The sequence below is a fragment of the Synchiropus splendidus genome, chromosome 17 (genome assembly GCF_027744825.2).
Source record: "Synchiropus splendidus isolate RoL2022-P1 chromosome 17, RoL_Sspl_1.0, whole genome shotgun sequence".
Classification (NCBI taxonomy): domain Eukaryota; kingdom Metazoa; phylum Chordata; class Actinopteri; order Syngnathiformes; family Callionymidae; genus Synchiropus; species Synchiropus splendidus.
This window is the reverse complement of record NC_071350.1, coordinates 15,335,810-15,360,067: the sequence shown is the minus strand read 5'-3', so window position 1 is coordinate 15,360,067 and position 24,258 is coordinate 15,335,810. Positions and strand designations below refer to the sequence as shown.

At 43.6% G+C, this 24,258-nt stretch overlaps 1 protein-coding gene and 1 long non-coding RNA gene across 3 annotated transcripts in view; one reads left to right on the top strand and one right to left on the bottom strand.

The window, feature by feature from the left end:
• Positions 1-24,258, top strand: part of kctd16b (potassium channel tetramerization domain containing 16b) — a 77,565-nt gene that overhangs the window by 33,580 nt on the left and 19,727 nt on the right. The gene's annotated exons all lie outside the window — the stretch shown is intronic.
• On the bottom strand, positions 16,745-23,552 carry LOC128748995 (uncharacterized). Of its 2 annotated transcripts, XR_008412862.1 has the most exons (4): positions 23,355-23,552; positions 21,734-21,844; positions 18,583-20,743; positions 16,750-17,014 (listed from the first exon to the last, which is right to left on the bottom strand). It is a non-coding gene; the product is annotated as an uncharacterized LOC128748995 (long non-coding RNA). The 2 variants fall into 2 exon arrangements; XR_008412861.1 differs by having other exon boundaries at positions 16,745-17,014; positions 18,583-21,844.

The following is a 24,258-nucleotide window of genomic DNA, read 5'->3' as shown; positions in this document are numbered from 1 at the left end:
CCAGTGACTGGAACTGGAGTGATTTCCTGCCTCACACTCGGTGTCTCAGGGATTGATCGCGATGAGGTCAAACAAAGTGCGACTTGTGGGTTGACATGCTCTCATTTCCTGCACCAGTCTCAGTTCTCCGCGCTGTGAAGAGCGAACCATTCGCTACTGGCAGCTGAGAAGCGGCGTTCCTGCTCCTCTAAACCTGAGTTGACCTTTCCTGCTCTCCTCATTAAAACACACATCAGCACAGCATGCGTTTTTTTTGGTGTCTCCCCTGCGATGGCAGCTTCCTGCCTTCCCTCGTGTTTACACTTCCAATTCTAGTTTCGCCCTGCAGCCTAATATCGCTCCCACCAAATGATGGATTTGTTCTCATCGGACCCCGCGACCTCCCCGCCGGCCTGGCCTCGGATCCACTGTCCTGACTCGGAGTGACACTGCGCCCTCGACCTTACCTCCTCAGCACGTTCCTGCAAGGACCCAGTCTGGCCTTTCAACTTTCTCTCACTGCCAGCACAATGGCTCTGCTGATCCAACGGATTTGGAGGCACGCAGGGCCGAAATGAACTTCGGAGGCAATATTTCATAAGCCATGGCAGGTTCATGCCATAACTGTTCAATCACCCGCTCGCTGTGAGCGCTTTCACAGAAAGGATGGACTCACGCGAGGCATCAAAGTTAAAGAGATAACATTTTGGCATGAGCCTGCGTGAGGCCCTTGTCAGCTCTGCCTGCAGCCAAACCAGAGGATTTCAACCGGAAGTTTAAATAAACTCCCGGTAATTGCAGTGTCGCCTCGGTGATACCCGACAGACGCAAAGGGCACCACCTGCTTTCACTATTAGATGCCAAAACTGAAGCAAAAAACCTCTGTTTTTCACCTGTGTCTGGGGAGCTATTGAGTAAAATGTGTTTATTCTTCACATAAACACAAGCTAAAGTAGTAGTTGCCATAGCTTCAGTGTGAACTCAGACTTCTAAAAGACACTTTTTTGGGCACCTCAGTTGCCCTTTTTCATGAAAAGCTTTCCAAAGAAATAAGGTTTCTTCACTTATTTATGCTTGTTTTTTGAGTGACGCCTTTCAGACTCTAAAAATCAATGCAACAGAAATTATATGGATTTTTTTGTTGCATCTGTGCTACCTGTAGGTCTGTAGCACCTGAGATGGGTCTGTCGCAAGACCACTTTTCTAAGCTCTTGGTCATGTCTTGGTCGCGACTTGGTTAAGTCAGACCCAGATATGAACCCAGAATTTTTCAGAAGAACAAATGTGCATCCAATAAACAGTAGTTGCTGTTTGTTACCACCCTGTATGCTCTAGTGATGGGCTGACGAAGCTTCATGAAACAGTAGTGATGGGCTGATGAAGCTTCATGAAAAAGTGGTGATGGGCTGACCAAGCTTCAGGAAACTGTAGTGATGGGCTGACCAAGCTTCAGGAAACTGTAGTGATGGGCTGACGAAGCTTCATGAAACAGTAGTGATGGGCTGATGAAGCTTCATGAAACAGTAGTGATGGGCTGATGAAGCTTCATGAAACAGTAGTGATGGGCTGATGAAGCTTCATGAAAAAGTAGTGATGGGCTTCATGAAACAGTGTGCTTATTTTCAGAGCTCAGAAGGATTAGAAATGTTGTGAAGCTTCATGAAACAGAGCCCACTAGACGACACTCTCTGCTCTAAAATCATTGGTTTGGCACGGCTACAGAACAGTATTGCAGCGCTCTTCTCTTTTGGCTATCAATCATACATAGCGCTCCGGTCCAGCCTCCTGCAGCGATGCTAGTTGTTCACATCATCATGACAAGCTCTTAGACCTCAGCAATTTTTCACTTTCTCACACACCCGTCTTTTCTTTTCTCCCTCTCCGTTGTATGACAAGCCTTCAACTAACTGCGGGCGTTATTGGTCCAGGAAAAGCTGCTCAAAACAAATGTGAGTCGGAGATGTGTTGCGCAGAGGGAGGGCTTCTTAAACTTCACCTGCTCCCTGCTTCTCCTAAGGCGGCGACACAAGGCATGTGGCTGCTTGGAGACATCCATGGATGCCATTGATGTGTGGTCATAGTGTCGCCCTGTGAGTTGGAAGATGAATGTCAATGAAGGCAGCGTCTGCTTTCGTCCACCGAGAGGCTGACAGGGAGCATCAGGTGCTTACTTTTGCCCAGCCTGCCACTGATCTTTGACCCGCATCAGAATGCTGCATCAGTTGTTATTGCAGGACAAAACTGCAAAAATATTTCATATATGTGGTGGACACATTTTTAATATCGTGCTGGTGCTGTTGCTGTTGCTGGCAAAAAAAGCCTGAACTCTGATGGAAACTGTAGCCTCTGTTCGCTTTTATTTTTGTTTTATGGGACACAAATAGCACATACAAACTGAACTTTAGCATTTGGTGTCAAAAATTAAAATGTGATTAATCGCGATTAATTCATTAGAAAACCTCGATTTTTCTATTTTTACTGAGTCCCATGTTGACATTTAACAGAGAACATAGGAGCAGAAACAGTTATGTCGCCAAAGACATAAGCATAAATGGCGGCAGTCCGTCAAGAATAAATAAGAAATCTCGAGCAGTGAATCACAACAAACCCATTTACTCCTGTACCAGTAGTTTAAAACCTAGATGAAATATGAAAGACTGCAGAGGAAACAAATGTTGCCAACAGGAAAGCTAATGGCTACAGTTTTAACCAGGCATATCATGGTCTTTTTGTCCTTCCCGTTACACAGATAAAAAAAAAATAAAAGAAAATAAAAATAGTACTCGTGATGAATTAATCGCGATTAATCGCATCATACCAGACACCAGAAAAATCAAATCTGACTTGAATTTATGCATTTTATCTTAAACAGAAGCAATTTTTCGTGTGCTTCTATTCATCATTTTTTAAATTTCTTATTAAAATTATTTTATAATTTTCTCAATCTGTAATGGCATCATTGATGTTTTGGTTATGACATCACATTGCACCTGGAACTGACACACTATAAAAGGCTAATACGTGATCAATTTGCGTTTGTTCCGTCATCAAAATTATTGCTTTTAAATCCCAGCTGTAAAAGATCCGTCCCATGTCGCACTGCAACGGTTTTAAATCGCTTCACGGAACAGACACACTAGAAACAGCAAGCAGAAGAGCGATGGACCTATAGCTGCGGCATCGGTGGACCAGGCTGTAACTCCTGGTTCCTCTCATTCAGACTTTTACTGGTCATGTGAGAGCAAGAGGAGGAAAATAAACTCATTCACTTTGAAGAAGAATATCTCCACGACGGCCCTTTTATCTGCTTCAGTCATGAGTTACACACACTGTCAAAGTGTCAGAGCCAAGACAGAAGAGTGCGAGTTCATAAGGCAACAGAAACTTCACTGCTAATCTATTTTGACAGTCCTTTAAGGATTTGTTTATTGAGACAGAGCAGAAGTCAGCGAGCACTTTGCCCAGAACCAGAGGAAGAGCGGATCCTCATGAAGTCAGCTGAGAGGCGGCAGTGTTCACAAGCCGGAGTTATAGACCACTGTGTGGTTACAGAGAGGCAAAGATGGACAAACACAACGGACGGAACGTTTATAGCGATGGCCGCCTCATTGCTCCTGGAGATACAACGATATTCGTCTTACAGTGACATATCAGGGTCAAGAATGATGTCGTCTTATGATCCCTATCCTCCGATCATAAACTGCCTCACGCACGATGACCTGTGCAGCACATTAAACACCACGCACACACACACACAGTCTCCAGTGCTACAGTGTTTATCAACAGATTGATCTTCATTTTGCTGCAACACATTGTCATTTTGTTCTCACTTGGCTGGACACTCTTAAAATGAGGTTCCTCCTCCTTGTTCGGCCACGTCAGGAAACCCCATCGATTTAAAGAGCAACACAGTGAAGTCGTTTCTGGCATGTTTTAACGCTCGGCTCGTGAAAAAAACCCAACAACATAATAACCAGCTGCCGCACGGGAATCAATTTCCACGCTAAAACTCGCCGTCGAATAACAGCTCATTTTGTTTCCTAAATTATTTCTATTGATCCTGACCTTGACTACGTCTTGATGAATGGTAGAAGCCGTGAAGGTGTAAACACACACACACACACACACACACTTAGGGACGTAGTGTGCAGCAGCTATTGGAAATCTATCAATTCCAATTGAATGTAATAACATGAGAAATCTTGGGATCATCTTGGGATTAGCTTGCTGCTAAAAATAAAAACTTTTTTTTTTAATTGCATATAATATATATATATATATGAAATGGAAAAACTTGATACTTGAAGGTGGTGATAAATAATTAAAAGCTGTAAAAGTCACAAAAATATACAACAAATCAAGACACTGCGAAAAAAAAAAAAAATCAAATATTGTAAAAAAAAAAAATTCAGACTGAAAATCATAAGGATTTTTTCCGATCATTGCTGATATGCAACTAAATAAAATGATAAAAGTAAAGTAAAGTAAAAATAAAAAGGAATGAAATGGAAGTCGAAAAATCCTATAGAAAGGATTATGGATTTATGAGATTATGAAAAATGGCAAAACAATCTGAAGAAATGTTAAATATAAAAACATCAGTTGTCCAGACAGTTAAATCCATGCATTTTTTCCCACTATATATATATTACTTTATTACTTATATAATGTAGATCATTATTTGTGGATCCACCAAATACAAAATAAATAATTAAAAACTGTAAAAGTCACAAAAATATATAACAAATCAAGGCACTGCGAAAAACACTTAAAAATTCAAATATTGTAAAAAAAACAAAAATTCAGACTGAAAATCATAAGGACTTTTTCCAATCATTGCTGATATGCAACTAAATAAAATGATAAAAAATAAAGTAAAGTAAAAAGCAATGAAATGGAAGTCGAAAAATTCTAGAGAAATGGGTATGGATTTATTAGATTATTTAAAATGTCAAATATAAAAACATCAGTTGTCCAGACAGTTGAGAAACACACTGCATTTCCCCACACTGAAACACCCTGAGAAACACATTGCATGTGTACATATTTACACGTGCATGTACATGCAGCTCAGGCACATACTTACTGAAATCCATGCATTTTTTCCCACTGTACACACTCACAGGTGGACACACACATGCATCACTGGAAATAAGAACTTGTCTACTGCCATACATATGAATACACACACTGAAACACCCATCTCGCCTAACACATTACAACCCACAGTAGACGACACTCGGATGGCTCCACAGAAAAACGGAAGCATCCCTGATGAAAGTAGGAAAGGTCTTTTTAATCAAGTGGATATATCGGCTTGTGCATGGTGAAGTGATGAGGCGAAGAGGCCGAGCTGTGCTGGGTGTCTGATGAACGCCGTGCCCACTGACGTCTGCCATCTCTTCTTGTGCTGGAGAACAATAGGAGCGAAAAAAGCGAGGAGCCGTAATAAGCAATTCTGTTTTATCATATGAGCGTCTGTGGCGTCCTGTAACCAACAAACCCGGAGCCTTTCCGCTCAAATCACGTCAAAAACCCACAGTTTCGCCCAAGAACACGATTATACATCGAAATGGAAAATCCCCGTGGCCATTAGAAACCAGTGAATCTCCGCAAACACTCTGCCTCTAAGCTACTTTGCCAGTAAATTAGCTGTTTCACTGGAGTGATAACGTCTGTGTGGGACTTTCCAATTTTCTCTTTCTCCCCTTCCAACCTTTACTTTGCGCATTTTCATTCCTCGCTTCTTCACTTGGAATATTTTCTTCCCGCGGTGTCGGCTGCCGGCGTCAACCTCGCGCTATTTGCATTCTTTATGAGCCTCGGTGGAAGCTGCTTTCCCGCGTTAAAAACAACAGCAACAAAAACACACACACACACACACGCACGTCCTCCGCCGCCGCTGTTTTTCAATTAATCACATCAGTAATTTACTCGCCAGGACTCTGCGTTTCGCCTGGGATGAATTGAAAATGGAAAACTTTAGATACTTGAAGGTGGTGATCGTGACGCTCTGCGGATGTGGGAATAAATAAGTCGGCGTTCAAGGGCTGGGAAAAGAGAGTCATATGTTACTGGGAGTGGAAAACAACAAGCCAAAAAGCTTATCGCTTTATTCGACTCTGGCAAAGCGGGAATCAATGAAAAAGGCATCTAGGTGCAGTCACACACAGTCAGCAATACTTTCACATACAACCACGACACAGCGCGGCGCGTCAGCTGAGATCAAGTCCTGACGCATGGAAACTCTCAAACTCCTTGAATTTTCGGAGATTTTTGTGGCCATTTGTTTTAGTTTGCGCCACCTGATAGCATCAGTCAGTGCCGTTTCCTTCACGTGAGACTGGCCGGCCTGCTCAGATGGGAAAATGGACTGGTTCGGTTCCAACTACTGGGACTCAAACTTCACTGGTGGGTGACTCGTATCCTCTGTTTACAACATGAAAGGGAAGACAAGGAAGTACTTCTTAAACTTTGCGTAATGCGGGCTGGTTCCATACAAAGCATAGAGGCAGTGGTCCATCCAGAACCAGAAATGAGTGACTGTTTCTCGACTTTCTCATCCTGGTTTCCACCAAAAACGTGCTGCTTCACAGAATCGCTGTTACGCTTGTTGACATTAAGCGTTTCACCGTTCCGGAGTCCCGTCTCTGTGTGATCGTTGAGCACATTCTTGTACTTTTGACGACAAATGTTTTGTCTTCTCAGGGTTCTGGCACTGACGCTCAGCGCCAGAGGACGATGCGTACTGCCTTAAGGTACGTCCGCACCAAATGGCGACACTTGTTGTGCTACTCACACCCGTGAAGTCGCTGTAGAAAAAAAGTAGGTGAATCTGCTGGGGGTAGGTCTGTCGTGATCGGAGGCAGAGTGGAAGTCTATTAGTGTAATAACAGATCGGGTCTGAGAAGAGCCACGCCCCCTCGCCATCGCCACCTAGACGGAGAAACGTTATTAGTCTATGATAAATAATCTTCCACAAACTACTGTCCATTCGACGCTAAAAACCAGTCAAACACCAACAAAGACTGTCTGAGGAACAATGGAGGTGCAGGGTACGGCTGGAGACCAGACTCACTCTGGCAGAACTAAGAAGACAAACTCACATAAGAGGAACTCAGGACGCTGACAATGTCAGAAAACAGTTCACTGGCAGCGACCCACAAAAATCTGGGCGGATCAGGACCTGCAGGCAGCTGATACCTTGCAGGGAGACGATGTAACCTGGCAGCTTGCTCCAGCAAGGGAAGCTGCTTAACTGTTAAGGTTAGAAAAAACAGCCTCAATATAGGAAGTGGACTGACAAAATAAAAGTCTGAAACAACCAATAAATGGCAATGGCAATGAAATATTAGAGAAATATTAGAGAATACAAGCCCCGGAATCTAACCCTGCAACACTCGTGGACTTCCTGTGGTTCAATGTTCTCGACTGAGCTCCGCGTTGAGCAGACTGAGGAGGTAAAACACGATACATTTAAATTCAAAATATGCATGTTTGCCGCGGCTGCTCGCATATGTCGGTTCGTATTTGAAATATACTTAATCCATATTTGCATGAGGCGCAGGTTTATAAAGGTTACGGTCTTCAAAAAAAAAAAAAAAAGAGTAGCAAGAAAGCAAATGTTTTTGACTGTTTCCCTGAAGCCCTGACCTTCTCCGTCTGTAATGGAGATCATAAATCAACGCAGCGCCTGGTCCAGAATATACTGGTTCTTCATTCTTATGTCTGTAAACGTACAGCAAAATAACAGGAGAATTATCTGCCTTCGATTTGTCTGTTTCTATCTCCATGCATAATTCAATACTCGGGCTATTTTGGGGGCATCGCGTGGACTGAACCTCAGCCAAGTGAATGAGAAAGAGAGACGCTAATGATGATAATGGCTACAATTATATATATGCTCTCATTTGGCACTCAGTTCCTCCCCCCCTCCTCCTCTTTCCGATCTTCCTCTCAACTTTGACTGAACGGCAGCCATCTTATCCTTCCCCTTCTCTCCGCGCCACTCCGCTTCCTGCTCTTTCCCTTCCCCAGCTAAGTCAGACAGGAGGCATCAAAGCCACCTGGATGACGCTCACCTATCTATAGCCGCCGCGGAGACCAAAGAACCAGTGACACCAAGCAGACTGTCATCACCCGTCATCTGGCTCATTGTTTGACATCACTTCACTGCTCCGATACCGGGGAAGTTTGAGGGAGAACTCTCCGGAGACAGAAACCGCCATTTCAAGAAAAGTTTTGTTCCATTTTAGAGGAGTCGGCGCTTGTGATTCCGTCTTGACAGAAGTCATCGGCAACAGAAGCGAGCTAATGTCGGGAGCAGAGCCGGGGAACGTTAGATTTGCTCTGTGGGTGAGAGCCGGGTGCAAATTAAATGAGAGAAACAATTGTGGGAGGATGTTTAGTTTGGAGGCCTTTTGGATTTTCCACCCCACTTTACTGTTCCGCCACAACACTGAAAAGTCATTGCGAAACACATTCAGAACCTCCAGTAATTCAAGGTTTACGATTGACGCTTGCACTTTGAGCATTGACTATAATCTGGTGCCCTGGGTGAGGTGTCCCTCCTACCTATCTGGGGATTTGTCTTCTGGCAAGGCGCAAAACTCAGATGTAAGTATGTTTTCAAAGGTCACAGATATTAGTTTCTGCTGCTGGGTATCTGGACTGGCGTCTTCACTGCGGATGGCCTGGTGAGGCTTCATGAAACAGTGTGCTTATTTTCAGGCCGCTCTTGGTTTGGAAATGTTGAGAGGTTTCATTGAAGCAGCTGTTCAAAACCAATGATTTTAGAGCAGAGAGCAGCATCTAGTGGGCTATGAAAATGAGGGCACTGTTTCATGAAGCCTCATCAGCCCATCACAAGATAGAAGCACATGAAGCAACTGCAGACAGCACTAAGCCACTGACCGAGCAATAAAAATAACTGACATTAAACACATAAATCGTCATAAATAAACAGCAGAGATACATCCTTTTTATCAAAATGTAAACAAGTCAGAGTTGTGAAGGTGGCAGGTAGTGATGGCCTGATGAGGCTTCATGAAACAGTGTGTTTGATTTCCGGGCTCAGTAGGTGGCACTGTCAGATCAAAAATGTCGTGAGGTTTCAGTAAAATAGCTGTTCAAAACCAAGAATTTTAGAGTGCCATCTACTGTGCTCTGAAAATGAGGTCACTGTTTCATGAAGCCTCATCAGCGCTTCACTAGTTTCCATTGCGAAAGGGCCTAAAATAGCCGACGCATTTCTTGGGTGGAGACGGATAAGGGCACCGATACCGTGACATGCCCGCATGCGCCGCCGTTTGGGGGTCATGAGAGAGCAAAACCTGAGTTGAGTTAGCAGCCATTGTTGTTACCATTACTGAAAACAAGAGTGATGGACTCATGATTCTTCATGAAACAGTGCTCTTATTTTCAGAGCTCAGTAGGTGGCGCTCTCAGTTTAGATGATGTGCCTGGAGACCTGTTGCTACATTGCCTGAAACAACCTCTATCCAATGTTACACCCAGAATTCTCAGCAAAAATGGTTTGGAGCTCAGCCATCCAGGAAAGACTCAACGCAGATCAGTAGCTCCGCATCCAGAAAAGTCCTGATGTGGAGTTCCCGACAACTGGGAAGATTCCGGGGACATGCTGCAGAGATTATGCGGCAGGAGGAGGTTGTTTTGGGTGGGAAAAAAAAACCTTCCACAGCTGAATGTTGAATGGATGGATGGAGTCACACAGGAGCAGCACAGAGAGATCAGTATTTGTCAAGTGTTCCCCACACACATGAGCACACACCTTATGTTTTAATGCTTCGTATACACTGTGCATCAGGCTTTACACGTGCAGGTTATGAAATTTTTATCGAAGGCCTTTTGTCTTTTCAATATGCAGTTTTCTCTCTCTCGCTGAGCACTTAGTGTAAAAACAGCCGGTGCGAAAATGGCCCGATCGCGGGAACAAACTCTCGCACACACACACACACACATCCACATTCCTCTCTCGATCCATCAGTAGGTAACACATGCAGGCCGGGCTGACATGATTTATAGAGTTCTCTGGGAATAAATAATCGAGTGAAGAAGTGAGGAATCAGGAGTGCGAGGTGATGCATGGGTTCGGGGGAGTGATGGCGGCTGGAGAGGGAAGGGAAGGGCAGGACGCGGGGCGAAGTGAAGGTTAGCCCAGGGAGCCATAATGAGATTGTTTCTTCACTGTTTTCTCTTGTTTATGGATCCCATTTAAAACGGTATCGGCTTACGCGCTTTAGAGCCGTCGAAGCTTAGACGAGGAGGATTTGTTCTCTTCAGGTACGCGTCCGTCTCGCTGTTGAAGGTGATTAGGTTCCAGCTGCTGGACTGAATGCAGCGCAGAGAGAGTAGCCACCGATTCATTCAACCTTGGATGAGTGAGGTTTTTTTTCAGCTGCTTCATGACTGATGCTGTGAGACGCATGGAAAAGTGCCTTAAGGATTTCTGTCATGCTGTTTTTTTGCTTTGAGTTTAGAGAGTCATTCTTGGCCTTTTTAGCGAGCTATTGAGCAAGTGTCAAACCCGTGGCCCGGGGGCCGAAACCGGTCGACCAAGTCCCTCCATGTGGCCTTTAGATTGGCTCAAATACATGAAGATACCATAATGTACATGTACAGTTTTACTGTCTGACAGGTGCATGAAGAGATGATGTAGACGATGAAAATTGATGCAGACGGAACAGACTTTGATGAAATCGTATACTATATAATATTTTATTTAGACTCTTCTGTTCTGCCTGGACAGAGCAGTGTTTCGTGCTGGACCTTCAACTATAGTCTCACACCACCAGTTCTTAAATTATATTAAATTAGATTAGATAGAAATTCAAATTCAATAAATGTCTGTTTGTGCTGGATAATATTGACCGTTTTTTTTTCTTTCTAAGCCACTTGCACTGGGTCTGTTACCTGCTTATTTGTAGCATCATTTTGGGCTCCACACACTCCATGTGGCAAACAGCAGAATTTGATTTAGTTTCAGTCAAATCTTTTGACAAAAATGCTAATTTAGTTTTAGTCCCAACTTTGTCATTGAAATTGTTTTAGTCTTAGACTAGTTTTAGTCGACAAAATATTATAGGATTATGATAGATGAAAACGACAGGATATTTAGTTGACTATAATGCAGTTTGTAATACAATATCTTCTTATAATAGAAGTTATTTTTTTATTTAACGCCAACGTTGGCTTCAGACTTTGTTTTTATTCAACACACTTCAAGTGGATGTGTGTGTACACAACTGCACATCATGTTCTCCGTGTGTCGTCATGTCAAGCTGAAGCTTCAGAGTAACATTTTTTTCTCTCAGCAAGTTGTTGGAGGGACACAGACTTGTTTTTATGCGTGTCCTCTCTAACTTCGTGGATGACTAAATGTTAGCGTCATATTCGCACTTTTGAAAATACATTTTGACAAAGAAACGGAACGAGGCAGGAGATGACGAAACGTTACAGTGTCTGAGGTTGTGCTGTCTCACAGACCAGTTTGAAAAAGTACATAAATGTATATACATTTCAGCGTACAATGTCACCAATGTAAAATAAAGTGTTGCCCTCTCCACAGGCCGATTTATCGGCTGTAAACAAATGCGCTCACTTTTGAGAACTCTGAGATTTAAGTCAGAATTCTGCCACTTTTTTTCTCCACTGGCCCTAATCCTCTTCTGTACGTTTTTATTCATTGATGACAATGTCAATGCGTTTGGTCTTCGCCTTCATCCTCTTGAATGGATTTGATTTACTTCTCGTCTCGTCTTTGTCAGTGAATAAAGGTCAGTGACGATAACTATGATGAAAAATGAACTTTGCTGGGAGATGAGCGACAACAGAGAAACGTCAACCATGTTGGAGAAATAAAAGAGAGAGTGATCCTCCCTCAAATAAATCATCTTTGACTCCAGCTCCATGGTTGAGTTTATTTTCCCCACATGCCAATGCTGCCGTCTGACACGGCTGTAATGAACCCGGCAAAACCGCCCCCCAATTCGAGCCGTTGCCCCCCGAACTGTTGTCACTGAAAACGTGAACAGGATTTATTAAAACTTGCCGTTTCCTTCCCATCTGCAATATTCATTTGGGGAAATTGTCCATTATTTGTTCAATCTGTCCGACGGGGATCCCACCAGGGGCATTTTGGGAGCGATACACTTTCTCATTACTGTGATGGAAAATGGAATTTATGTTGCTGAGGTCGTTATCTGGTCATTTCGCTTCCTGTTATTTCTGCCATCGCTCAGATGTCTGGACCCCAAGAACACAACGTCATCTCAATATGAATGATGGTTCACCATTTAGACTGTGTTAAATGGCAGTTTGGCTTGTTTGGTCTGTGGCCTCAAGTTAGGTGTTTAGTTGAGGGCTGCACTTCTGGGTCTCTGTTTAATATGTCTGTGATGTTTGTCGTCTCCAGTTAGGCAGGATTGGAGCTGTGTGTCTCAGCACCTGCAGGGTTGTGACCTTCAAAATTTATGCTTTGGGATTGTTGAATTTTGGTGAATTTATGCTTTGTTTAAGCCATATATTTTCTATATTTAGATTTAAGATGCCTGAGTTGCTTTTTGGGTTTTTTGTTTCCAGCACCATGATTGTCTCTTTTTTTCTGTGTTTGCTTTTTGCATTCTGCTCTCTGGCAATTCATCTGTGTTCTGGATTTGAGTTTATCTTTTTTGGTTGGAAAATATGTTTTTTATTGCCTGTTTTATTTTGCTTTGAGCGGTGTCATTTAAATTTAAATTTCTGCTAGAAGTACAGTTAGAACTATCAGTAACTTTTGCTCGGGGTTGGATCCAGCGAGTGTCTTCACTTGGATTTTTCAGAGTACGACATTCAGAAGATTCCGCTCTTGAAGAACATTTCCGAAAACTTTCTGGTAACAGCAATGTTTGCAAAGCCAAAACATAAAAGAGTCTTGTCATGTTTATTTTACAAGGAAATAGCGAAAACAATCACGCACACATCGCGAGTCTGGGACTGCTGCGCTGCGCTCCCGTTCCCAAGCACAATTTTCCTGCAGCTCCTGCCTGCACACCTCGGTGTTCTGGGAGTTTGAGAAGTAGTTTTTGAATGAGGTTGTCCGCCTAGATAGTGATCAAATCCTTTACTGCCCGGCATTCATCAGGTTTTTGTGGAGTCGCACTGTACACATAGTTTCTGGCATCTCTGAGGCAAGAAGCTCACCACCCGCTGAGAGTTTCCCGAGACAAAGTGCAGCCGACTCGGCCAAAAATGACTCACTTTTGTTCACATCTCGGACTTCTGTCTCGAGACAGAACCCGCAGTGTGAATGCGTCCTAAAGCTGGACAGCTGAGCAGTGCTGCGCCACGAAGATTAGTTGGACAAAGAAGAAGTCGGAATACATATACGGAATACAACGGAACATTTTAGCACTTTAATGGCAATAAAACGAATGTAATTTCACTGGCCTGAGCAGCGTGAAACTTGTTGCCTGCAAAATTCCATAACATAGAGATGAACGACTGTGATTGGTTGACTGGGCTGCCGAGCATCATGGGAAGTCATTGTTACTGAGCTTGTTGTTGAGTCTGATGGCTCCTCAGGTGCAACTTTATTTGTTAAAGTGGCCAGACAGGATGATAAATAGGAATGAGAAACTGTGGTTACAGCATTTCGATCTCTGATGTCAGAGACCAAAGACCCAGAATCCTTCGTCGAAAGAGCCACATCTGGCTTGCGAGTCATAGGTTCCCTGCTTTAAGTAGTGTAGCAAGTCATTCTGGGCTGCAGCCACAAGGGGGTCCAACACAGTTCAGTAAGTAACAAATAAAAAGTATCGCAGCTATTGTTCAACGTTAAGCAACCAGACAGCACCAGGAACGAAACTGTTCCTGAATCTGGTGGTTCCGCATCGGATGCTACGGTACCGTCTGCCGGATGGCAGACGCTCCATCAGCTGAAACTTTACAAAGAATATTTTAAAATCTCACTGAAATACAAAGCATTTTTTGTAAGTGAATCAGAATTAATTACAGAAGCAGCCGGTCTCCGTGAAGAACACCCATGAAGGCAAGCACGCTCCGAAGCATGATCGCTTCAAACAAAAAAAAGCCACCTACGCACATTCAAAAGCCAGGAAATGAAACCAGCGGAGTTGAAGTCGAACACGGTCTTGTTGTTCTTTTGTCTGCCCTCCAGGAACATCCCGAGCTCCACTTGATATTCATCCCACATGTGCTTTAGATGAACACAACAGAGGAGTGAAGAGAGTTGAAGGGTCCTCGGTGGATGTCTGTTCTGCTCTCTCCATCACACAAACCCCCGGACACGGACTCCGTCGCTCCGTCTCTTATACATCACTCTCCGCTCATTGCTGTAATCAAACATCAAATCTGCGCCGGCCGGGAGGCACGAGTGAAGGACGTGGCTGATAAAAGTACGGCGCTCCCTTCGGAACGCCGTCATGTTCGGATTCATCCCGGTGCCCCGGAATATCCTGAAAGATTTCCCTCAAAACAAATGAGGTCTCCCATTCCACCACATGAAAACAGCCGAGGTGAATGTGCTGTGACCCAAATATAATCCTGCTTTTGCATCGAGTACAGCCGCCCAATGCCTATCTGTTTTAATGGAATTAACACTTTTTAATGTACATTTTTGTTTCATAGCATATTTTGTATGATATTTTATATCCATCTAAAAATCATTTGTTGCTTACAGAAACATTACATAACGTTTTGTAGTCACATGATCGTGACATGTACTAGATAATATTTAAATAGGGACCTGGGGTCGTTTTACATCTTCCCCTAGATGTTCTTCATGCATCAAAGGAAAAAAAAAATACAAAAAAAAAAAAAAAAATATATATATATATATATATATATATATATATATTTTTTTTTTTTTTTTTTTTTTTTTTTTTTTTTTTTTTCCTGTTCCTGGAGGGCAGACAATGCATAAATGACCCCAGGTCCCTATTTAAATATTATTCATTAAATGTTATGTAAATGTTAGCATATCTCTCTCGCAATATATATATATATATATATATATATATATATATATATATATATTATTTTGGGTATCACCGGTGAAGTGGCAGCCATCTTGCTTTGTCACTTGGTTTTGCCAGTTATGCAGATTGAAAAATGTGTGATGATATTTCAAGCCTCCTCAGATCACATGACCTCTGTAATATGCTCCGCAGTGCTGCAACGGTTCATTTAATCTGTAAATGTTAAAACACTGAAACGCCACTGTGTTTCACCAGCTGTTGTGTGTGGGAACGTGAGCACCTTCTTCAGGGGGGGTGTGTTTTTAGCCTGCCTCACGGCTAACCGTTGCCTTTATGTATTTTTTTAAAGAAGAAAATGGCAGGTTTTCTTTGGTGATACACTCTGGAAATGTCAAATACTTCGCTCACAGGCTCCATTTGTGCCTCCAAATGAGAGCAAAACACTAGAATCCTGGAGTCAAGGGACCTGATTTTGGAGGCATCTGCTTCCCGGTGGCAAGAGGGACCCTTTAGCTGGTCTCTCCTGGGGCTTTGGTTCTTCCTAAAAGTTATGGAGGTTAATCTGAGTGTGAGTGTGTGGATGTGCCTTGCCGTGGACTGGAAACCTTTCCAGAGCTTGTCCCCTCCGGACCAAGGATTGGCTCCAGATTACTGCAAACCTGGAATATCAGAGATAAATGGTGCATTTTGGGACAGATCGAACCGAATGTGTGTGTGGGACACGCTGACGTCCCGCTACAGTGGTCACTGGGTTCATGAACACCTTTGTATATGTCTATTTTGGGCACAAAGAGGCAGGTCTGATGATGGAGAAGCTGGATTTACTGGTAACATGGGTGGGAGATCAAGTGGGCAAGGATGCCACCATCATGGGACACGATTTTTTGTGTTTTTCTGTCCATTTTTTCCATTAATCCAACATCCATTTCATTGGTCCACTTCAGTGTATCGATAGTTCAGATGCAACTCTCAGTCCTGATTCAGTCTTCCATCCTCTTGTTCACACACTCTCCTCCTGCACTGTTTATCACGGTGACTAGCGGCATGTCTCTGGCTGACGCCCTCCTCCGGGCCCCCGCTACGTCCTGCACCGCTAGTGTTAAGCTAGCTACACACCGGTGACACATTGAGCTTCTCAAACCCAAGCGACATTCGCAGAGGCACAATACATTGGGACTCCACTGTCTCTCTGAAACCAAATCCTTCACAGGTGCTATCCAGACATGGGGACTCGACTCATTGTGACTTGGACTCGAGTCGACTCTGGTGGTGTTTTGATGGCTTTTGACTTGACTTGACAAAAACTGAATGACTTGAAACTGACATTGAGAGGAAATGACTCGACACAACGACTTGAGTGTTGTTGAGTTTTTGTATCAAAAGTGAGACAGTGGAAGTTTTGTCAACATTAAAAGCCATAAATAAAAAGTTATTTCTGTTTGGCCTCATGCATATCAGTAATTACAATGTAATTACAATTACAACACTTACTTATACTTACAGATCAGATTGTGCAATTAAATATAGTGACTTGGACCTTACTTGATTTGACCTGACTTTCTTTTTATGTTTTTGTAAGCATTTACGAAGCATTTTTTTGTAAACGATGGTGTAAAAGGTTGGACGGAGCTGTGAATAGTTCCTTTGCTAAACACTGCTTTGTGTTCCAAGCATTTTAGAGTGTGAGTATCTGCTTAGAAAAGTGTAACTCGCAAGCTCAGGTAAGAGAACGAACAAAGAAACCCACAGGAAAGAGACACCACATCCTGTTAAAACACTCTGCATCTTTCATTCAGGTTTGGAGTTTCAAGACGTCAAACCGTGAAAACATTTCAACCTCGTGTGAAGTTTTCCAGTGAAATCCAAAGATTAGTTTCTTCCCCAGACTTTGGGAGACAGGTGACAGCCGAGGTGTGCCCAGGTTAATCATTTGAAGCGCTTGGAGTCGGGCGACAGGAAGTCACGACGGAGGAAGAAAGAAAAGCCCGCAGGCTGGGGAACTGGGTGATGGCTCCGCCGACTGTCAGCGGCTGGTGCGTCTGTGTGGGAGAAGACTTTACTTAGGGATGTCAAATATGTGGGAAAGTTAGTGGAGTCTGGAGTCTAAATCTACTTATCAAAAAAATAAGTATATATGCTGCTCAGCAGGTGGCGCTGTCAGTTTAGAAATGTTGCAAGGTTTCAGTTAACTAGCTGTTCAAAATCAATGGTGTTAGAGCAGAGAGTGCCGTATAGTGGGCTCTGAAAATGTTTCATGAAGCGTCGTGGATTAAAGCAGTCAGGTGTGGGCAAGGCCAAGACCCAAGTACAAGACTCAAGTATCTTCAAGACACTCAAGACTCAGATGGGAATAGCACAGGTGGCATCGAAACAACTTGGGAGGGTTGAAACTAGTGATGGGCTGATGAGGCTTCATGATACAGTTTCATTTTCAGAGCCCACTAAAGCCTTGGTTTTGAACAGCTACTTCGATAAAACCGCACAACATTTCTGAACTGACAGCGCCACCAACTGAGCTCTGCAAATAAGGAGACTGTTTCATGAAGCCTGATAAAAATAACTTAAACAATAACAGGAAATAAAAATAAGGCTGAATTCAATGGTCAGATGATTCAGTTAGGACTGAAAAAACAAAACCAAAAAATTGTATATATAATATAAAACCAAATGAACCCCCCAAAAATGTATGAAATACTGTGGGAAATTTTCAGTGAAAAAAAACAATATCTATAAAAATGAAATGTGAAAAAGGCCACTGAGTTAATGGTAGGAAAGAAAGTGAGAGCAGTTGTGGAACTTTGAGCAGGCTGGGAAGTTTGGCTCACCCAAACTCAATCGTTGCCCCTCTGGCTCTCCGCCTGACTTGTTTTTGTTTTTTTCTTTTCCCAGCGAAACGGTTGTTTGATTTGTCAAATTCTTATAGGAATCGGTGTGTGTTGTGTGCAAACATCCAGAGCGCCGGGGCTGAGGGGAGCAGCGCGAGCATACAAAATGTATGAGCTGGAGCAGAACTGGGGGAAAAGGCGAGTGCAGGGGAAGGAGAGGGAGGCGTCGGAGAAAAATGCGTCTCTGAGAACGTGAGCGAGTCGGAGTGGAGGCGAGATTAGGGAGCCAATATCACACTGTCCATCAATGTCAGCGAGCTGGGGTCCTCGGCTGGCGTTCCATCCATCAGCCCGGCTGCTTCCAAACGCCTGTTTTGAATTTCTTTAATTCCATTTTAAATCCTGCAGGAGTCACGCGACGACTGATAAATGTCGGAAACACTCAGGTAGATTGCAGGAGGAGCTCAGGGTTTTGCTATCAACAGCTTGTGGGGACCGTAGGTGTTGGTAGCTCACATGAATCCCTGGAGGAAATATCGACATTTCACACTGTTATCCGGAAATATTTTGCTCAACTTTTGAATAATCCGTCTGCCCTTGGAGCTGGTGTTCCAGGAGCGCCGGAAAAACCTGCCGCAGCTTTTCAGGTGTCAGAGAAAGTTTCTTGCTCTTGCGCACGCAGGTGGTTCAATTTATGGTGAGTCCTCCGTGTAAGCAGCTTAAAGAAACAAAATACTACAAAATAAGAAGAGAAGAAAGCAAACAGAAAAGAGCATCTTAACCTGGACATCTGCATCCGTGTTCTTCCTTGCTGGTGTTTGGAAGTTGCAGGTTCAACTCCAGGAGACGACCACCACAACTGCATATTTTATAGATGTTGAAAAGACTGGACGATGACTTGACTAGACAAGGCTTGATTTTAACTTGAAGACAGTTTGACTTGACAGTTACTAGAGGAGATACAAATAGACAGTTACTTGACTGGGGGACTTGATGAGATGGGACTTGACCAGATGGTCGACAACTTAACTTGATGTGGAGACTTGACTTGACGGGACAAGGTGAGCTGATGACTTGTCGAGACGGTTTCTCGACTTGACTTGATGAGATGAGACAACAACTTGACTTGGCGGTGACTAGACGAAGTACAAATAGTTACTTGACTTGACATGGAGTCTTGACTTGAAGGGAGGGGGCGAGATGATGACTTGACAAGACGGTTTCTCCACTTGAAGTGGAGACTTGACTTAACTTGATGAAATGAGACGACAACATGACTTGATGGTGACTAGACAAGATACAAATAGACAGTTAATTGACTTGACGTGGAGTCTTGACTTGAAGGGAGGGGGCGAGATGATGACTTGACAAGACGGTTTCTCCACTTGAAGTGGAGACTTGACTTAACTTGATGAAATGAGACGACAACATGACTTGATGATGACTAGACAAGATACAAATAGACAGTTAATTGACTTGACGTGGAGTCTTGACTTGACGGGAGGGGGCGAGATGATGTCTTTACAAGACAGTTTCTCCACTTGAAGTGGAGACTTGACTTAACTTTATGAGATGAGACGATAACATGACTTGACGGTAACTAGACAAGATACAAATAGGCGGTTAATTGACTTGACGTGGAGACCTGATGGGACAAGGCCAGATGATGACTTGACAAGACGGTTTCTCGACTCGACCTGGAAACTTGACTTAACATGATGAGACGAGACGACAACTTGACTTTACAGTGACTAGACGAAGTACAAATAGAGGGTTATTTGACTTGACGTCAGGATGTGACTTGATGGGGAAAGACATCACAATGACTGACTACTTGTCTTGACTTAATGGGCAAGACAACAACGTCACTTGACAGGTACTAGACAAGATTTAAATAGATGAAGACTTGATTTGACGTGGAGACTTGACTTGACTTGACAAGAAGACAATGGCATGACGATGACTTGACGAGGCGACTCGGTGCAATCAATGAAAGGGAGACAGACAAGACAAAGGGGGTTAAGACAGGAAGTCCAGACTAAGCTCACCAAAATAAAACAGGAAATAAACAAACATTCAAACTACCAGAAGAACAAAATAATACAAAGAAATAAAACCTGACAATAATAATAGAAAAGCAAAACAAATGAAACCACTAAAGCTAGTTGACAGAGCTGGAAAACAAAAATGATCTTGAAATCAAACAGCAGCACTTGAAAACAAAACAACTGAACACGAGCAGCAGAAGAGCGGCAGGAACACTTGAGAGTCAGAATGAAAATGAAAGGGAAATGAACGTGTGTCAACCGCGCCCTGAAGTTCAGCTTCCACTTCTCTCCCCGAGTGACTGGGCTCTGAACGCAGACGGAGGCCCTCTGCAGGTGACTCGCTTGTGAGTCAGCAACTTCCTACCCTGCTTCCCATCGCTTCCCATGTTCAGGATGAAAACACATGCTCGCAAAAGTGTGGACAAAAAGAGCCTGGGAGGCAGCGGAGCCGACCCTCTTTTAATTGGTCTGCACAAAAGCGTTTGAGGAAATTCTCCGACTGCTGTGTTGGGACTGAGAAATGCTCTCATTAAACAGCCAGTCGTCGAAGTAGTAGAGCCGCTCTCATTTAGGCAGCCGCTGTTGATTCACCGCGCCTGTGGTACACAAGTTCATTGTGCTCGCCATTAAAGACCAACACGTGCAGAAGGTCCTATCTTGTCTCCAACGCTGTGGCTCTGTTGTTTATTGTGTCTTAGTGACACATTCACATTCACCACAGCTGCTGCTGCTGCGTTCCACTCGTCCTCTACAGGTGAATGACTTCCTGTCGGGTCCCTGGTAAAACTAGTCCCTTCACGTTGGGAATATAATCTCCATCCACGAGACGCTGCTTCTCTATTGTGAGTCTGTCGCTGGTTCGCTGGATTAACAGATCTACCGGGGAACTCTTACCCTGGAGAACAACGTAGAGCACAACTTCAACACAACATATATCTATCAATATAACACATATCTATCTGTCTATCTATCTATCTATCATCCATCTATCTATCTATCTATCTATCTATCTATCTATCTATCTATCTATCTATCTATCTATCTATCTATCTATCTATCTATCTATCTATCCATCCATCCATCCATCCATCCATCCATCCATCCATCCATCTATCCATCTATCTATCTATCTATCTATCTATCTATCCATCTATCTATCCATCTATCTATCTATCCATCCATCTATCTATCCATCTATCCATCCATCTATCCATCCATCTATCCATCCATCTATCCATCCATCTATCTATCTATCTATCTATCCATCCATCCATCCATCCATCCATCTATCTTCCATCCTGGCGTGAATATCTCTCAGATCTGAGAGCTGGTTCTGCTCCGCTGGCTGTCAGCGCAGACTTCAGTGATAGCCAGTCGCAGAAGCTGAGCACAACTGTTCTCTGAGCATCATCTGCCGTCTCCACTGTGAGCGCAGGGCTCTGACTCGGACTCAGAGCAGAGTTGCTGCTCATTTAAAGACGACACACGCTGCTCCTCTTCCAGCAGGATGTTGCCCATGTTCCATGTTGGAGTGTGATGAGAATCAGACTCCGGTGAGGCTTTCAATCAAAGGCCTATTATTAGACCCATCCTCAAAGAGCCGAGGTTCAAATCGATATGTTCTCCTGTTGTTGCTCTCACAACAGCCGACAACAACACACCTTTATTCAAAGCTCCATGAACAGCATGTCATTTTTCGACTATTGTGGACCACGGCTCGACACCATTTGCATATATAGTGAGCGGAGAAATGAATAAAGTCCCGGGGGAGAATTATGTTGTGTTGAATGTGGCTTTTGAAGCCTGCAGCGGGCGGTTTAGCCATTTAGGAGAAGCCAGGAGCTGGCAGCAGTCCGGGAATACAGGAGAGAAGAAACAAACTCACCATGGAACAGAGGCAGATGATACAGATATGATGCGTGAGATCATCCCTTTTAAGACGATGATTCCGTTGAATTTCCACTCAAAGAAAATCCAGCCGCTACAGCAAATTCCGCTGAATCAAAAGTGAGGAAATGTCATGTTATTGAGGCAGACAATGGGGGGGGGAAATGAAACCCTAAATCTAACCTTCCCATCCCAGTTGGTTCATGTTACATTTCATATTAAGTAGCTAAAAGCCTCAAGAGCGACATACTTGGGTGCCTTTTATGAAAAAGTTAAACCCTGGAAACAGTCGGAGCGACTCGTGTCTGCTATGTATCTTAACACGATTCCCTCACTGCTCTAGTCAGAGCAACTCAGTTGGATGTGATCCAGTCAGTCGTCGATGAGACTGACAAGTTGTACAAGTTGCCAGTTGTTTCACTACATTACAAAGTATTTTATATTCTGTTCCGAGAGCTTAATGTCTTGCAGCATTCCTTCTTTTTGAAAATAGTCAGCAAGTGAAGAGCTGATGAGGCTTCATGAAACAGTGCCCTCATTTTCTGAGCCGACTAGATGGCGCTCACTGCTATAAAATCCTTGGTTGAGACAGCTGCTTAAATGAAACCTCACATATCTAAACCGAGACTGAGCTCTGAAAATAAGTGCGCTGTTTAAAGAAGCCTCATCAGACCGTCACTAGTCACCACCAACTTGGTGACCTGGAGAGCTGCTCGGTTAATGCTCAAGTCCTGGCAGTCTTGGTAAATTTGTTCCCAAAAAGAAGAAAAAACTGCTTGATAGTCAAGTGAAAGTTGACTTGTTTAAGCAAATAGCCAAATATGTACTTGGTGAACTAGAAACTCCACATTTCTGTGAACTAGTAGGTCTGAAATAGACTTGATAAAACAAGGAAGACTTGGTGAGTTAATAAACCAGAAGCAGACTTGAATATCTAACAAGTCCGTGGAACACTGACAAACTCGGCATTGACTAGCCGAGAGTGCATAACAGACTTGTTCAACTAGGGAGCGTGGCAGCAGAATTGGTGAAGCCCAACTTGACATCGGTAACTGACTCGAAAAGCATGTGGTTGGTTCATAAGTCGAAGATGGACTCGGAAACTATGAAGTCAGAAATTCATGTCAAAGTAGTTAAAGGAGAGTAGACCTAGTAAACTGACTAGTCCAAAAGTGACCGGGGTAAACTGGTAAGTGAGAAAATTGATGCTTTGTTCAAACAGTGCCCTCAGTTTCAGAGCCCACTAGATGGCACCCTCTGCTCTAAAATCATTGGTTTTGAACAGCAACTTTCGTGAAACCTCACAACATTTCTAAACCGAAAGCGCCACCTACTGAGCTCTGAAAATAAGTCCACAGTTTCATGATGCCTCATCAGCCCATCACTCGTGAAAATGTACCTGGTAAATCACGACAAAACTGTAGTGACAGTCTTGACCAATGAGCTGATGACTCGGGAATAGACTTGCGTATAATAATGTACTTAGATATCGAGTAAGTCCAAAACTAGACGTGTTCACAGGGAAGTCTGGAAAATGACTAGTTCTCCTCCACTTTTTCACAAATAAAACTGATGCAAAGCTTCTGTATTCTCAAGTTTCTCGCTGAAGAAAAACATACATGACTGGGCCCCTGGAATCTCCGTAACTGAGGTCTGGTTAAACCCATCAGCACTTTGTCACACAGGAGATGAAGAACAATCCACCGCCAGATGAGGATGTTGATGAGAAATGAGACGATTAAGAACGGGTCCTCCAGTGCGCTGACAAGACTCGCGCAGACACTTCCCCGAACCTTTCTCATTACAGCCCTCGAGAGAGCGTGAGAAATGGAGTACAAAGAAGAGCAATGGGAACGTAATAAAGACAAATTAAAGGCGTGTTTATTCCACCGCTGCGGCCATATTGAATGACTGTTGCCTTGGATACAGTGAGTTTAGACAAAGAGGGCGAAGCGGGAGGGGAAAGTGAGAAATACAGGCGGTGAGAAGTGAGGAGACAGAAACAGTGGGGCACGTTGTTAAGCGCTGTGCTACTTATCGATTCCACCCTGTCATCTCCCAGGTAATGGCCATGACTCCCAACCAATTAGAAGATTAGGGACACGGTCTATCTCAGTCAGACAGCCGGGCGGCTCGCGAGGCTAGGAAGGCAGAGTGCACTTGTTCGGGAAATCCGACTTTAAATGGAAACATCAAAGGCAGTGAGTCTTCGCTCCCTTGTTGGCTGAGAGAGCTGCTCCTGTATTCGACAGCACAGCATCTGATGGCTGGCGGGTGCGTGGTGGAAGATCCCGAACAAGATATTTGGGATCACTTCATGTCCAGTCGTGTCACAGCAGGTGGGACGCAGAGCTGAGAAAAAGGTATTTTCTGTGGCTGAGACAGTAGAAGGGAAGGAGTCATTGGTTTGGATGGCTGTGACTTTTGTCAATAGTACAGTGGGTTTTTGGGACTTGAACTTTGTTTAGAAACTGCAGTGATTTAAAAGACGAGGAAAACAAAAATGACAAAGCTCAGACTAGA